Consider the following 17,884-nt stretch of genomic DNA (forward strand, 5'->3'; position numbering starts at 1 on the left):
GAAAATCGTCGAGGAAACAATGGTTTTTGACATCCTATCTGCAAGATTTCATAAATAATGCAGTAATCGCTAATATAATTCCAACAGACTCTTAGCATCGCTACGAGTGAGAAAGTCTCATTGTAGTCAACTCCTTGAACTTGTCGGAAAACATCTTAACGACAAGTCGAGCTTTCTTAATGGTGATACTTACCATCATTGTCCGTCTTCCTTTTAAAATCCATATGTACCTAACAGTCTTACGACCATCAAGTAGTTCTTCCAAAGCCTACACTTTGTTTTCATATATGGATCCTCTCTCGGATTTTATGGCCTCGAGCCATTTTTGGAACCCAGGCCCACCATCGCTTCTCCATAGCTCGTAGGTTCATTGTTGTCTAGCAACATGACTTCCAAGACAGGATTACGTACCACTCTGAAGTAGTACGCATCCTTGTCATCCTACGAGGTTTGACAGTGACTTGATTCGAAGTTTCATGATCACTATCATAGGCTTCCACTTCAATTGGTGTAGGTGCCACAGGAACAACTCCCTGTGCCCTGCTACACACTAGTTGAAGTGACGGTTCAATAACCTCATCAAGTCTCCACCATCCTCCTGAAGGAAATATGCCCTAGAGGCAATAATAAAGTTATTATTTATTTCCTTATTTCATGATAAAAGTTTATTATTCATGCTAGAATTGTATTAACCGGAAACATAATACATGTGTGAATACATAGACAAACAGAGTGTCACTAGTATGCCTCTGCTTGACTAGCTCGTTAATCAAAGATGGTTATGTTTCCTAACCATGGACAAAGAGTTGTTATTTGATTAACGGGATCACATCATTAGTTGAATGATCTGATTGACATGACCCATTCCATTAGCTTAGCACCCGATCGTTTAGTATGTTGCTATTGCTTTCTTCATGACTTATACATGTTCCTATGACTATGAGATTATGCAACTCCCGTTTGCCGGAGGAACACTTTGGGTGCTACCAAACGTCACAACATAACTGGGTGATTATAAAGGAGCATTACAGGTGTCTCCAAAGGTAGATGTTGGGTTGACATATTTCGAGATTAGGTTTTGTCACTCCGATTGTCGGAGAGGTATCTCTGGGCCCTCTCGGTAATACACATCACATAAGCCTTGCAAGCATTGCAACTAATGAGTTAGTTGCGAGATGATGTATTACAGAACGAGTAAAGAGACTTGCCGGTAACGAGATTGAACTAGGTATTGGATACCGACGATCAAATCTCGGGCAAGTAACATACCGATGACAAAGGGAACAACGTATGTTGTTATGCGGTCTGACCGATAAAGATCTTCGTAGAATATGTAGGAGCCAATATGGGCATCCAGGTCCCGCTATTGGTTATTGACCGGAGACGTGTCTCGGTCATGTCTACATTGTTCTCGAACCCGTAGGGTCCGCACGCTTAAGGTTTCGATGACAGTTATATTATGAATTTATGAGTTTTGATGTACCGAAGGAGTTCGGAGTCCCGGATGAGATCGGGGACATGACGAGGAGTCTTGAAATGGTCAAGACGTAAAGGTTGATATATTGGAAGCCTATGTTTGGATATCGGAAGTGTTCCGGGTGAAATCGGGATTTTACCGGAGTACCGGGAGGTTACCAGAACCCCCCGGGAGCTATATGGGCCTTAGTGGGCTTTAGTGGAAAGGAGAAAGGGGCAGCACAAGGTGGCTGTGCGCCTCCCCCCTTCCCCTAGTCCTATTAGGACTAGGAGAGGTGGCCGGCCCCCTCTCTCTCTTTCCCCCCTCAAGGAGTCCTATTCCAACTAGGATTGGGGGGGGGGAATCCTACTCCCAGAGGGAGTAAGACTCTCCTGGCGCGCCACACCTTGGCCGGCCAGCCTCCCCCCTCTAGTCCTTTATATACTGAGGCAGAGGCACCCCAGAAACACACAAGTTGATCCACGTGATCTATTCCTTAGCCGTGTGCGGTGCCCCCAGCCACCATATTCCTCGATAATACTGTAGCGGAGTTTAGGCGAAGCCCTGCTGCTGTAGTGCATCAAGATCGTCACCACGCCGTCGTGCTGACGGAACTCTTCCCCGACACTTTGCTGGATCGGAGTCCGGGGATAGTCATCGAGCTGAACGTGTGCTCGAACTCGGAGGTGCCGTAGTTTCGGTGCTTGATCGGTTGGATCGTGAAGACGTACGACTACTTCCTCTACGTCGTGTCAGCGCTTCCGCAGTCGGTCTGCGTTGGGTACGTAGACAACACTCTCCCCTCTCGTTGCTATGCATCACATGATCTTGCGTGTGCGTAGGAAATTTTTTGAAATTACTACGAAACCCAACAGTGGCATCAGAGCCTAGGTTATTTATGTTGATGTTATATGCATGAGTAGAACACAAGTGAGTTGTGGGCGATATAAGTCATACTGCCTACCAGCATGTCATACTTTGGTTCGGCGGCATTGTTGGACGAGACGACCCGGACCAACCTTACGCGTACGCTTACGCGAGACCGGTTCCCCCGACGTGCTTTGCACACAGGTGGCTTGCGGGCGACTGTCTCTCCAACTTTAGTTGAACCAAGTGTGGCTACGCCCGGTCCTTGCGAAGGTTAAAACGGAGTCTATTTGACAAACTATCGTTGTGGTTTTGATGCGTAGGTGAGATTGGTTCTTGCTTAAGCCCGTAGCAGCCACGTAAAACTTGCAACAACAAAGTAGAGGACGTCTAACTTGTTTTTGCAGGGCATGTTGTGATGTGATATGGTCAAGACATGATGCTGAATTTTATTGTATGAGATGATCATGTTTTGTAACCGAGTTATCGGCAACTGGCAGGAGCCTTATGGTTGTCGTTTTATTGTATGCAATGCAATCGCGATGTAATGCTTTACTTTATTACTAAGCGGTAGTGATAGTCGTGGAAGCATAAGATTGGCGAGACGACAACGATGCTACGATGGAGATCAAGGTGTCGCGCCAGTGACGATGGTGATCACGACGGTGCTTCGGAGATGGAGATCACAAGCACAAGATGATGATGGCCATATCATATCACTTATATTGATTGCATGAGATGTTTATCCTTTTATGCATCTTATCTTGCTTTGATTGACGGTAGCATTATAAGATGATCTCTCACTAAATTATCAAGAAGTGTTCTCCCTGAGTATGCACCGTTGCCAAAGTTCGTCGTGCCCAGACACCACGTGATGATCGGGTGTGATAAGCTCTACGTCCATCTACAACGGGTGCAAGCCAGTTTTGCACACGCAGAATACTCAGGTTAAACTTGACGAGCCTAGCATATGCAGATATGGCCTCGGAACACGGAGACCGAAAGGTCGAGCGTGAATCATATAGTAGATATGATCAACATAACGATGTTCACCATTGAAAACTACTCCATCTCACGTGATGATCGGTTATGGTTTAGTTGATTTGGATCACGTGATCACTTAGAGGATTAGAGGGATGTCTATCTAAGTGGGAGTGTACTCTGCATGTAGCATGGTAAGGCTTCGTATATGATACCTGATGTAGTATGGCATGTCAATGTTGAATGTAAATACAGGAGGATGGATTTTTATTATTAAGGAGAATATGAATGTCAAACTTCTATCAAACCAAAAAATGAGTACAACCTCCAAAGGGAAGAAAATATGTAAGTTGAGGTTTTTGGCATCATCTCAAGTGGATACGATATTTTCTTGAACCAAACCAAACCAGGACTCGGGGGAACACTAAAAAGTAGGTGTCAGCATCACCAATGAGCACAGTTTCGTTGAACGCCACACAATACCAATCAGTTTAGTCCCCAAAATAACGCAGCACCTCCAAAAGCATCAACGAGTACAACATGCATTTCTTTCTAGGTACCGCCAATATTATGCTTGATTATACTTGGTGCCGGGTGGGGGGCAAAAGCAGTAAATCAACACACATGCTCCCCGGATCCAGGCAGGTGGTCAGTTGAAGAAACGAAAAATATCGTGTATCCGTAGCTATTACTTAACGATTATCACTGAACAACGGGAACGGAAACGAGGCGATGGCATGGGGTTATCACCTCGGGGCGCTCCTCCTTGTCTAGATCGGCGGCGCGGGAGTCGAGCATCATGGCCTCGACGGTGAGGTCCCTGGAGTGCTCCTCCCAGTACCTCTTCTGCGCCTCCCTCTCCTCCTCCAGCTTCGCCAGCACCCCTGCAACACACACGCGCGTCATTGACTCCACTCGAGTAAATAGAGAAGCCATGCACACCATGTGCTCGACCGTTCTCCCCAACCAAGCGAGAACAGAGATCCGGTCCGATCCGGTCCGGTCGATACGGAACGGTCCTACTTACCGTTGGCAGCGATTTCGGCGGCGGCGGCGGCGGCGTCCATCTTCGTTCGCGTGGCCGTTAACGCGAGCTGTCCCGCGTGAATTCAGAGGGGATGGTTCGTTACGGGAGGCGGGCGGGATTAGGAGCCCTCGACGGCGAGGCGGGCGCGGGAGAAGCTGCGGGAGCGGCGGTTGAACGATCTCCCGCGCGGCTGCATCCACGACGGGATCGGCTGCGGGGAGGAGGAGCACGGACGAGTGGAGCGGGTGTGAACGAACTGTGACGGACGCGGTGGGTGGGGGGGGCGAGGGCGGAGAGGTTTTTATAGGCGGGAGGGAGGGGATCGAGTCGACCGATCCACCGTGAGATCTGCGCCTCGCGGCGAGCGTGGATCCTGGATCGGAGGCTTGATTTTTATCGATTTCGCTTTTGTTGCTTTGGCTGAGCTGATCTGTAGCCTGATTGGACGGCGTGTCCCGGTGCCTGACGTTGGGTTCAGTTACGGGGGTGGTCGACTGGTGAATGGGTTTGTTGAAACTGCCAGATGAAATGTGACGAATTAATCTGGACGACGTGGTGGTCCGTGCTGGCTGCCAAATTTCCTTCTCGATTTCTCGCCACACCAGTCACCACCAAGCGACCCAGCTAGCGACTCAGCCAAGTTGATATTGCATCCTATCTCCCCGAAAAAAAAATCGCATCTTAAGAGTAGAGATCCCGTCGTGGCACTAGCAACGATCACACTCGGAGACACTATATAAGAGCATCTACAGCCGCAAATCTGACGTGTCGCGGACATTGACCTATCACCTCTCATATTTCGTCTGCTGCATTTAACTACCTTAAAATTAATATCTCAAATCCATACAAACCATCTAAAATAAAATCTATGTACTACGTAGATATTCTATCTACCCTATATTACTCGTCGTCGAAGATGTCTACGATCTCCGTGTTGGGTGTTGTGGTTCTAAGTCTGACAGTGATGTAGGGGGGTATGTATGGAAAGGCGAGATCTTAGCTATGGAGAAGTTGTAAGCACGCGAGGTTTACGAGTTCAGGCCCTTCTCGGAGGAAGTAATAGCCCTACGTCTCGGAGCCCGGAGACGGTCGACTGGATTATGTGTGTGTGAATTACAGGGGTGCCAACCCTTGTCTCGGAGGAGGGGGGTGGCTTATATATGTTGGGGAACGCAGCAGAAATTCAAAAAAATTCTACGCAACACCAAGATCAATCTATGGAGTAATCTAGCAACGAGGAAAGGGGAGTGCATCTACATCCTTGTAGATCGCTAAGCGGAAGCGTTCAAGTGAACGGGGTTGATGGAGTCGTACTCGTCGTGATTCAAATCACCGGAGATCCTAGTGCCGAACGGACGGCACCTCCGCGTTCAACACACGTACAGCCCGGACGTCTCCCATGCCTTGATCCAGCAAGGGGAGAGGGAGAGGTTGGGGAAGACTCCGTCCAGCAGCAGCACGACGGCGTGGTGGTGGTGGAGGAGCGTGGCAATCCTGCAGGGCTTCGCCAAGCACCGCGGGAGAGGAGGAGGGAGAGAGGCAGGGCTGCGCCATGGAGAGGTCAAAACTCATCTATTGGCAGCCCCAAAGTCCTCAAGTATATATAGGGGAGAGGGAGGGGGTGCGCCCCTTTTAGGGTTTCCACCCCAAGGGGTGCGGCAGCCCCAAACCCATCTAGGGTGGCGGCCAAGGGGGGAGAGGGGGAAACTTGCCCCCCAAGCTAGGTGGAGGCGCCCCCTCCCCAAACCCTGGCGCCTTGGGCCCTTGTGGGGGGCGCACCAGCCCACCTAGGGCTGGTCCCCTCCACACTTGGCCCATGCAGCCCTCCGGGCTGGTGGCCCCACTTGGTGGACCACCCTCCCGGTGGTCCCTGGTACATTTACCGATAAACCCGAAACTTTTCCGTGACCAAAACAGACTTCCCATATATATAATTCTTTACTCCGGACCATTCCGGAACTCCTCGTGACATCCGGGATCTCATCCGGGACTCCGAACAACATTCGGTAACCACATAGAAACTTCCTTTATAACCCTAGCGTCATCGAACCTTAAGTGTGTAGACCCTACGGGTTCGGGAACCATGCAGACATGACCGAGACATTCCTCCGGTCAATAACCAACAGCGGGATCTGGATACCCATGTTGGTTCCCACATGTTCCACGATGATCTCATTCGGATGAACCACGATGTCGAGGATTCGATCAATCCCGTATGCAGTTCCCTTTGTCTCGCGGTATTGTACTTGCCCGAGATTCGATCGTCAGTATCCCGATACCTTGTTCATCTTTACCGGCAAGTCTCTTTACTCGTTCCGTAACACATCATCCCGTGATCAACCCCTTGGTCACATTGTGCACATTATGATGATGTCCTACCGAGTGGGCCCAGAGATACCTCTCCGTCACACGGAGTGACAAATCTCAGTCTCGATTCATGCCAACCCAACAGACACCTTCGGAGATACCCGTAGTGCACCTTTATAGCCACCTAGTTACGTTGTGACGTTTGGCACACCCAAAGCATTCCTACGGTATCCGGGAGTTGCACAATCTCATGGTCTAAGGAAATGATACTTGACATTAGAAAAGCTTTAGCAAACGAACTACACGATCTTGTGCTAGTCTTAGGATTGGGTCTTGTCCATCACATCATTTTCCTAATGATGTGATCCCGTTATCAACGACATCCAATGTCCATGGTCAGGAAACCGTAACCATCTATTGATCAACGAGCTAGTCAACTAGAGGCTTACTAGGGACATGGTGTTGTCTATGTATCCACACATGTATTGAGTTTCCTATCAATACAATTCTAGCATGGATAATAAACGAATTTATCATGAACAAGGAAATATGATAATAACCAATTTATTATTGCCTCTAGGGCATATTTCCAACAGTCTCCCACTTGCACCAGAGTCAATAATCCAGTTCACATCGCTATGTGATTAACACTCAAGGTCACATCCCCATGTGACTAACACCCAAAGAGTTCTAGGTTTGATCATGTTATGCTTGTGAGAGAGGTTTTTTAGTCAAGGTCTGCAACATTCAGATTCGTATGTACTTCGCAGCTACTATGCTATATTTGGAGCCATTTCAAATAACTGTTCTACTTGTGGCTATTCTAAATTGTTGCTCCATTATACGTATCCGGTATCTCTACTCAGAGCTATCCGGATAGGTGTTAAGCTTGCATCGACGTAACTCTTTACGTCGAACTCTTTATCACCTCCATACCGAGAAACATATCCTTATTCCTCTAAGGATAATTTTGACCGCTATCTGGTGATCTACTCCTAGATCACCTTTGTACCCTCTTATGTGGCAAGGCACACATCAGGTGTGGTACTCAGCATGGCATACCGTATAGAGCCTATGACAAAAGCATAGGGGACGACCTTCGTCCTTCCTCTTTCTTCTGCCACGACCTTCGTCCTTCCTCTTTCTTCTGCCATGGTCGAGCTTTAAGTCTTAACTTCATACCTTACAACTCAGGCAAGAACTCCTTCTTTGACTGATCCATCTTGAACACCTTCAAGATCATGTCAAGGTATGTGCTCATTTGAAAGTACCATTAAGCGTTTTGATCTATCCTTATAGATCTTGATGCTCAATGTTCAAGTAGCTTAATCCAGGTTTTCCATTGAAAAACACTTTTCAAATAACCCTATATGCTTTCTAGAAATTCTACATCATTTCTGATCAACAATATGTCAACAACATATACTCATCAGAAATTCTATAGTGCTCCCACTCACTTCTTTGGAAATACAAGTTTCTCATAAACTTTGTATAAACCCAAAATCTTTGATCATCTCATCAAAGCGTACATTCCAACTCCGAGATGCTTACTCCAGTCCTTAGAAGGATTGCTGGAGTTTTGCATACTTGTTAGCATCTTTCAGGATTGACAAAACCTTCCGTTTGTATCACATCAACCTTTCCTCAAGAAAATCGTCGAGGAAACAATGGTTTTTGACATCCTATCTGCAAGATTTCATAAATAATGCAGTAATCGCTAATATAATTCCAACAGACTCTTAGCATCGCTACGAGTGAGAAAGTCTCATCGTAGTCAACTCCTTGAACTTGTCGGAAAACATCTTAACGACAAGTCGAGCTTTCTTAATGGTGACATTTACCATCATTGTCTGTCTTCCTTTTAAAATCCATCTGTACCTAACAGTCTTACGACCATCAAGTAGTTCTTCCAAAGCCTACACTTTGTTTTCATATATGGATCCTCTCTCGGATTTTATGGCCTCGAGCCATTTTTGGAACCCAGGCCCACCATCGCTTCTCCATAGCTCGTAGGTTCATTGTTGTCTAGCAACATGACTTCCAAGACAGGATTACGTACCACTCTGAAGTAGTACGCATCCTTGTCATCCTACGAGGTTTGACAGTGACTTGATTCGAAGTTTCATGATCACTATCATAGGCTTCCACTTCAATTGGTGTAGGTGCCACAGGAACAACTCCCTGTGCCCTGCTACACACTAGTTGAAGTGACGGTTCAATAACCTCATCAAGTCTCCACCATCCTCCTGAAGGAAATATGCCCTAGAGGCAATAATAAAGTTATTATTTATTTCCTTATTTCATGATAAAAGTTTATTATTCATGCTAGAATTGTATTAACCGGAAACATAATACATGTGTGAATACATAGACAAACAGAGTGTCACTAGTATGCCTCTGCTTGACTAGCTCGTTAATCAAAGATGGTTATGTTTCCTAACCATGGACAAAGAGTTGTTATTTGATTAACGGGATCACATCATTAGTTGAATGATCTGATTGACATGACCCATTCCATTAGCTTAGCACCCGATCGTTTAGTATGTTGCTATTGCTTTCTTCATGACTTATACATGTTCCTATGACTATGAGATTATGCAACTCCCGTTTGCCGGAGGAACACTTTGGGTGCTACCAAACGTCACAACATAACTGGGTGATTATAAAGGAGCATTACAGGTGTCTCCAAAGGTAGATGTTGGGTTGACATATTTCGAGATTAGGTTTTGTCACTCCGATTGTCGGAGAGGTATCTCTGGGCCCTCTCGGTAATACACATCACATAAGCCTTGCAAGCATTGCAACTAATGAGTTAGTTGCGAGATGATGTATTACAGAACGAGTAAAGAGACTTGCCGGTAACGAGATTGAACTAGGTATTGGATACCGACGATCAAATCTCGGGCAAGTAACATACCGATGACAAAGGGAACAACGTATGTTGTTATGCGGTCTGACCGATAAAGATCTTCGTAGAATATGTAGGAGCCAATATGGGCATCCAGGTCCCGCTATTGGTTATTGACCGGAGACGTGTCTCGGTCATGTCTACATTGTTCTCGAACCCGTAGGGTCCGCACGCTTAAGGTTTCAATGATAGTTATATTATGAATTTATGAGTTTTGATGTACCGAAGGAGTTTGGAGTCCCGGATGAGATCGGGGACATGACGAGGAGTCTCGAAATGGTCGAGACGTAAAGATTGATATATTGGAAGCCTATGTTTGGATATCGGAAGTGTTCCGGGTGAAATCGGGATTTTACCGGAGTACCGGGAGGTTACCAGAACCCCCCGGGAGCTATATGGGCCTTAGTGGGCTTTAGTGGAAAGGAGAAAGGGGCAGCACAAGGTGGATGTGCGCCTCCCCCCTTCCCCTAGTCCTATTAGGACTAGGAGAGGTGGCCGGCCCCCTCTCTCTCTTTCCCCCCTCAAGGAGTCCTATTCCAACTAGGATTGGGGGGGGGGGAATCCTACTCCCAGAGGGAGTAAGACTCTCCTGGCGCGCCACACCTTGGCCGGCCAGCCTCCCCCCTCTAGTCCTTTATATACTGAGGCAGAGGCACCCCAGAAACACACAAGTTGATCCACGTGATCTATTCCTTAGCCGTGTGCGGTGCCCCCAGCCACCATATTCCTCGATAATACTGTAGCGGAGTTTAGGCGAAGCCCTGCTGCTGTAGTGCATCAAGATCGTCACCACGCCGTCGTGCTGACGGAACTCTTCCCCGACACTTTGCTGGATCGGAGTCCGGGGATCGTCATCGAGCTGAACGTGTGCTCGAACTCGGAGGTGCCGTAGTTTCGGTGCTTGATCGTTTGGATCGTGAAGACGTACGACTACTTCCTCTACGTCGTGTCAGCGCTTCCGCAGTCGGTCTGTGTTGGGTACGTAGACAACACTCTCCCCTCTCGTTGCTATGCATCACATGATCTTGCGTGTGCATAGGAAATTTTTTGAAATTACTACGAAACCCAACACCTCCCACTCAATTCTTTCGAGAGAAACTTTTCCTCGAGAAAGGACCCGATTCTAGAAACAATCCTTTATTGCTTTCGGATCTGAGACAGGAGGTATACCCAACTGTTTTGGGTGTCCTATGAAGATGCATTTATCCGCTTTGGGTTCGAGCTTATCAGCCTAAAACTTTTTCACATAAGCGTCGCAGCCCCAAACCTTTTAACAAATGACAGCTTAGGTTTCTCTAAACCATAGTTCATACGGTGTCATCTCATCGAAATTACGTGGTGCCCTATTTAAAGTGAATGTGGTTGTCTCTAATGCCTAACCCATAAACTATCGTGGTAATTCGATAAGAGACATCATGGTATGCATCATATCCAATAGGGTGCAGTTATGATGTTCGGACACACCATCACACTATGGTGTTCCAGGCTGTATTAGTTGTGAAACAATTTCCACAATGTCTTAATTCTGTGCCAAACTCGTAATTCAGATATTCATCTCTATGATCATATCATAGATATTTTATCCTCTTGTCACGAGGATCTTTCAACTTCACCCTGAAATTACTTGAACCTTTCAATAATTTAGACTCGTGATTCATCAAGTAAATATACTCAGCATCTACTCAAATCATCTGTGAAGTAAGAACATAACGATATCCACTACACGCCTCAGCACTCATTGGACTGCACACATCAAAATGTATTACTTCCAACAAGTTGCTTTCTAGTTCCATCTTACTGAAAACAAGGCCTTTCAGTCATCTTGCCCATGCGGTATGATTTGCATGTCTCAAGTGATTCAAAATCAAGTGAGGCCAAACGATCCATCTGTATGGAGTTTCTTCATGCATATATACCAATAGGCATGGTTCGCATGTCTCAAGTGATTCAAAATCAAGTGAGTCCAAAGATCCATCAACATGGAGCTTTTTCATGTGTTTTAATATGACTCAAATTGCAGTGCCACAAGTATGTGGTAATATCATTGCTATCTTATATCTTTTGGCATGAACATGTGTATCACTACGATCGGGATTCAATAAACCATTCATTTTAGGTGCAAGACCATTGAAGGTATTATTCAAATAAACAGAGTAACCATTATTCTCCTTAAATGAATAACCGTATTGTGATAAACATAATCGAATCATGTCTACGCTCAACGCAAACACCAAACAACAATTATTTAGGTTTAACACCAATCCCGAAGGTAGACGGAGCATGCGATGTTTGATCACATCAACCTTGGAAACTTTTCCAACACATATCGTCGTCTCACCTTTGGCTAGTCTCCGTTTATTCTGTAGCCTTTTATTTCGAGTTACTAACACTTAGCAACCGAACCGGTATCTAATACCCTGCTGCTACTAGGAGTACTAGTAAAGTACACATTTAATATAATGTATGTCCAATACATACTTCTGTCAACCTTGCCAGCCTTCTCATCTACCAAGTATCTAGGGTGGTTCTGCTTCAGTGACCGTTACCCTTATTACAGAAGCACTTAGTCTCGGGCTTGGGTTCAACTTTGGGTTTCTTCACTAGAGCAGCAACTGATTTGTTGTTTCATGAAGTATCCGTTTCTTACCCTTGCCCTTCTTGAAACTAGTGGTTTTACTAACCATCAACAATTGATGCTCCTATTTGATTTCTACTTTCGCGGTGTCGCGAATAGCTCAAGGATCATATCTATCCTGATATGTTATAGTTCATCACAAAGCTCTAGTAGCTTGGTGGCAGTGACTTTGGAGAACCATCACTATCTCATCTGGAAGATTAACTCCCACTCGATTTGTAGTACTCATATAATCTGAGCACATGCTCAACGATTGAGCTTTTCTCCTTAGTGTGCAGGCTTAAGAAACTTGTCAAAGGTCTCATACCTCTTGACGTGGGCACTAGCCTGAAATCCAAATTTCAGTCCTTGGAACATCTCATATGTTCTACGATGTTTCAAAAACGTCTTTGGTGACTCAATTCTAAATCATTTAGCATTACGCACTGAACTATCATGTAGTCATCAAAACGTGTATGTCAGATGTTCGCAACATCCACAAATGACGTTCGAGGTTTAGCACACTGAGCGGTGCATTAAGGACATAAGCCTTCTATGAAGCAATGAGGACAATCCTCAGTTTACGGACCTAGTCCGCATAATTGCTACTATCAACTTTCAACTAAATTTTCTCTAGGAACATATCCAAACAGTAGAACTGAAGCGCGAGCTACGACATAATTTGCGAAGACCTTTTGACTATGTTTAGGATAATTAAGTTCATCTTATGAACTCCCACTCAGATAGACATCCCTCTAGTCATCTAAGTGATTACATGATCCGAGTCAACTAGGCCGTGTCCGATCATCACGTGAGATGGACTAGTCATCATCGGTGAACATCTTCATGTTGATCGTATCTACCATACATGCTCGACCTTTCGGTCTCTTGTGTTCCGAGGCCATGTATGTACATGCTAGGCTCGTCAAGTCAACCTAAGTGTTTCGCGTGTGTAAATCTGTCTTACACCCATTGTATGTGAACGTTAGAATCTATCACACCCGATCATCACGTGGTGCTTCGAAATGACGAACTTTTGCAATGGTGCACAGTTAGGGGGAACACTTTCTTGAAATTTTAATGAGGGATCATCTTATTTACTACCGTCGTTCTAAGCAAATAAGATGCAAAAACATGATAAACATCACATCCAATCAAAAAGTGACATGATATGGCCAATATCATTTTGCTCCTTTTGATCTCCATCTTCGGGGCTCCATGATCATCATTGTCACCGGCATGACACCATGATCTCCATCATCGTGTCTCCATGAAGTTGTCTCGCCAACTATTACTTCTACTACTATGGCTAATGGTTTAGCACTAAAGTAAAGTAATTACATGGCGTTGTTCATTGACACGCAGGTCATACAATAAATTAAGACAACTCCTATGGCTCCTGCCGGTTGTCATACTCATCGACATGCAAGTCGTGATTCCTATTACAAGAACATGATCAATCTCATACATCACATATCATTCATCACATTCTTTTGGCCATATCACATCACATAACATACCCTGCAAAAACAAGTTAGACGTCCTCTAATTGTTGTTTGCATGTTTTACGTGGCTGCTATGGGTTTCTAGCAAGAACGTTTCTTACCTACGCAAAAACCACAACGTGATATGTCAATTGCTATTTACCCTTCATAAGGAACCTTTTCATCGAATCCGATCCGACTAAAGTGGGAGAGACTGGCACCCGCTAGCCACCTTATGCAACAAGTGCATGTCAGTCGGTGGAACCTGTCTCACGTAAGTGTACGTGTAAGGTCGGTCCGGGCCGCTTCATCCCACAATACCGTCGAAACAAGATTGGACTAGTAACGGTAAGCATATTGAACAAAATCAATGCCCACAACAACTTGTGTTCTACTCGTGCAAAGAAACTACGCATAGACCTAGCTCATGATGCCACTGTTGGGGAACATAGCAGAAATTCAAAAAAATTCTACGCAACACCAAGATCAATCTATGGAGTAATATAGCAACGAGGAAAGGGGAGTGCATCTACATACCCTTGTAGATCGCTAAGCGGAAGCGTTGTAGGATCGAAAGTATGTCTAGAGGGGGGGTGATTAGACTACTTGACCAAATAAAAACTTAACCTTTTCCTAATTTTAGTTCTTGGCAGATTTTAGCTATTGTAGGACAAGTCAAGCAATCATCACACAATTCAAGCAAGCATGCAAAGAGTATATTGGCAGCGGAAAGTAAAGCATGCAACTTGCAGGAATGTAAAGGGAAGGGTTTGGAGAATTCAAACGCAATTGGAGACACAGATGTTTTTCCCATGGTTCGGATAGGTGGTGCTATCCTACATCCACGTTGATGGAGACTTCAACCCACAAAGGGTAACGGTTGCGCGAGTCCACGGAGGGCTCCACCCACAAAGGGTAACGGTTGCGCGAGTCCACGGAGGGCTCCACCCACAAAGGGTAACGGTTGCGCGAGTCCACGAAGGGCTCCACCCACGAAGGGTCCACGAAGAAGCAACCACCCACAAAGGGTCCACGAAGAAGCAACCACCCACAAAGGGTCCACGAAGAAGCAACCTTGTCTATCCCACCATGGCCATCGCCCACGAAGGACTTGCCTCACTAGCGGTAGATCTTCACAAAGTAGGCGATCTCCTTGCCCTTACAAACTCCTTGGTTCAACTCCACAATCTTGTCGGAGGCTCCCAAGTGACACCTAGCCAATCTAGGAGACACCACTCTCCAAGAAGTAACAAATGGTGTGTAGGTAATGAACTCCTTGCTCTTGTGCTTCAAATGATAGTCTCCCCAACACTCAACTCTCTCTCATAGGATTTGGATTTTGTGGAAAGAAGATTTGAGTGGAAAGCAACTTGGGGAAGGCTAGACATCAAGATTCATATGGTAGGAATGGAATATCTTGGTCTCAACACATGAGTAGGTGGTTCTCTCTCAGAACATATGAGTTGGAATTGTGTATGTGTTTTGATGGCTCTCTCCACGAATGAAGAGGAGGTGGAGGGGTATATATAGCCTCCACACAAAATCCAACCGTTACACACAGTTTTCCAATCTCGGTGGGACCGAATCAACAAACTCGGTCGGACCGAAAATGTAAACCTAGTGACCGTTAGAGATTTTCGGTGGGACTGACATGCAACTCGGTAGGACCGATATGGTTAGGGTTTGGGCATAACGTAATCTCGGTGAGACCGATTACACAAACTCGGTGAGACTGAATTTGGTAATTAGCTAACCAGAGAGTTGGTCAGGCAAACTCGGTGGGACCGATTTGATCTTTCGGTGAGACCGAAAAGTTACAAAAAGGAAACACTGAATTTACATTGCAATCTTGGCGGGACTGATCCGCTCTTTCGGTGAGACTGAAAAGTTACGAAAGGGAAACAGAGAGTTTGCAATCCCATCTCGGTGAGACCGAGATCCCTATCGGTAGAACCGAATTGCTAGGGTTTGGCAGTGGCTTATGACAAGTGAAACTCGGTGGCGCCGGATAGAAAGAATCGGTAGGACCGAGTTTGGCTTAGGGTTTAGGTCATATGTGGATATGGGAAAGTAGTTGAGGGTTTTGGAGCATATCACTAAGCACATGAAGCAAGAGGCTCATTAAGCAACACCTCATCCCTCCTTGATAGTATTGGCTTTTCCTAAAGACTCAATGTGATCTTGGATCACTAAAATATAAAATGAAGAGTCTTGAGCTTTTGAGCTTGAGCCAATCCTTTGTCCTTAGCATTTTGAGGGTTCCACTTTCACATCCATGCCATGCCAATCATTGAGCTTTCCTGAAATAATCATCTTGGAATAGCATTAGCTCAATGAGCTATATGTTGTTATGAATTACCAAAACCACCTAGGGATAGTTGCACTTTCAATCTCCCCCTTTTTGGTAATTGATGACAACATATAGATCAAAGCTTCGACAAATGATAATAAGAATGAAATATATCATCGCTTTGAGAAGTATGTGATAAGTAAGAGCTCCCCCTAAATTTGTGCATATTTAAAAATTTGCTTTGGACTGCAAATGCACAAAGAGTTAGAGTCATGGGTTACTCTTCCATGTCACATACATCTTGGTGGAGCGCTTAAAATGATAAGAATGAAATACATGCACTCATCACCAAGAATAGTAAATGATCACATAAGATAGATAAGATGATAACATTAAGCAAACATTAAGTGTAGCTTATGATCAAACACATGATCATCAATGTCTCACGAGCAATGACATAGTATCTCAAGCACTCAAAAGCAAACAAAGTTCGAAAAACCACCAAATAAAGAAAGAGAGAAAAAAAACAACTCTCTCTCTCTCTCGAAGCCTATGATCTATACATTTTCTCCCCCTTTGGCAACAAGTTACCAAAAAGTTCCTAGAAAATGCATAGTGCTAGATCGACACTCAGGCTTGATCTTCTGGTGGTGGTGGAGTCCGAAGCACTCCAAGGAAGAAGCCTTCTGTAGACGTGGTCGGAGTCGAGGCTGAAGTAGATGCTGGAGCTGGTGGAACTGAAGCTGTAGCTGGTGCAGAAGTGGTGACTCTGGTGTCAGCAACTGGCACTGCAGATGACCTCGGACCTCGTGGCACTCTGGCAAAGGCATCAGTTGTAGTCCTGCCTCTCCTCTCCTGCATGTCATCCTGGAGCTGCTCCACTGCAGTCTGAATCTCTGTCACCTTGACATCCAAGTCATAGAACTTTTGTTCCATGATTCTCTCTAGGCTTGCCTGGTTCTGAGTTAGGGTGGCTAGTCCTTTCTCAATCCGCAGGGTGGATGCAATCAGGTAACCAAGCTGCTCTTGTTTGGTCTTCAAGAAATATTCAGATGCCTCCTATTGAGTAGGCATCTTGGCAGCTTTCTCCTTCCTTGCCTTCTCCTTCTTGGCTTGTGCTTGGGCAGATGATGGCTCATTCTCAGTCATGACCACTTGGTTATCTTCAAATTCTGGACGGATGGGCAAGTGTTCTTTGTCCAACAAGTATATGCCCGTGCCCATCTTGGAGTTAATGAGCTCCTGAATTTGTGGGGCATACCCACAGCTCCTCTTCTGATCTGCTGCAGTCCTCTTGATGGTCTCTACCATGAGGCTCATCACCTTGAACTTCTGTGGCACATCAAAGATATGTAGCAAATTGATCGCATGGCCTCTGATCATCTTGTGATCACCTGACTTGGGCAATAAGGTGTGCCTCAGTATCCAATTAATAGTTGGCAGCCCTGACAGAAGATAATGCACTGAGCCAAATTTGAAAGTTTCAAGAGCTTCATTTGGAATCTCCTTGTACATGTTGGACATAGAGTTGTGGTCCATCTGCTTCTTGGCATAGATATCCAAGTCATCCTCATGCTCCTCTGGGGCATTGATCAGCTGTGCCCACTCAGCAACAGTAGATTGGTACCTCGTACCTTCAGACATCCATGTAATCCTTCCATCTGGGTAGAAGTGTGCTGTGGAGTAGAATTGCATGATAAGCTCCTCGTTCCACTTTGTGAGCTTCTGCCCAACAAAGTCTGCAACTCCACAAGCACTAAAGCTGTCATACACTCCAGGGTAGTGTTCCTCATTTTCCTTCATGTAGGTCCAGTCGACCCATCTCATGTCATAAACAATGGGCTTCTTGTCAAGAAGCACTGTCTCATAGAAATCTTGCAGTTCCTTGGTGTGAAATCTGTAATCCACAGTAGTCCTTCTCCTTGAAGCATACGGATCTGCTTCTCTCCA

At 45.5% G+C, this 17,884-nt stretch overlaps 1 long non-coding RNA gene across 1 annotated transcript; it reads right to left on the reverse strand.

Moving 5' to 3' along the window:
* Positions 1–3,984: 3,984 nt before the first annotated feature.
* LOC125548527 lies at positions 3,985–4,606 on the reverse strand. The gene is made up of 2 exons (XR_007301111.1): positions 4,332–4,606; positions 3,985–4,188 (listed from the first exon to the last, which is right to left on the reverse strand). It is a non-coding gene; the product is annotated as an uncharacterized LOC125548527 (long non-coding RNA).
* Between the last annotated feature and the right edge of the window lie 13,278 nt (positions 4,607–17,884).

The sequence above is a fragment of the Triticum urartu genome, chromosome 3, assembly GCF_003073215.2.
Source record: "Triticum urartu cultivar G1812 chromosome 3, Tu2.1, whole genome shotgun sequence".
Classification (NCBI taxonomy): domain Eukaryota; kingdom Viridiplantae; phylum Streptophyta; class Magnoliopsida; order Poales; family Poaceae; genus Triticum; species Triticum urartu.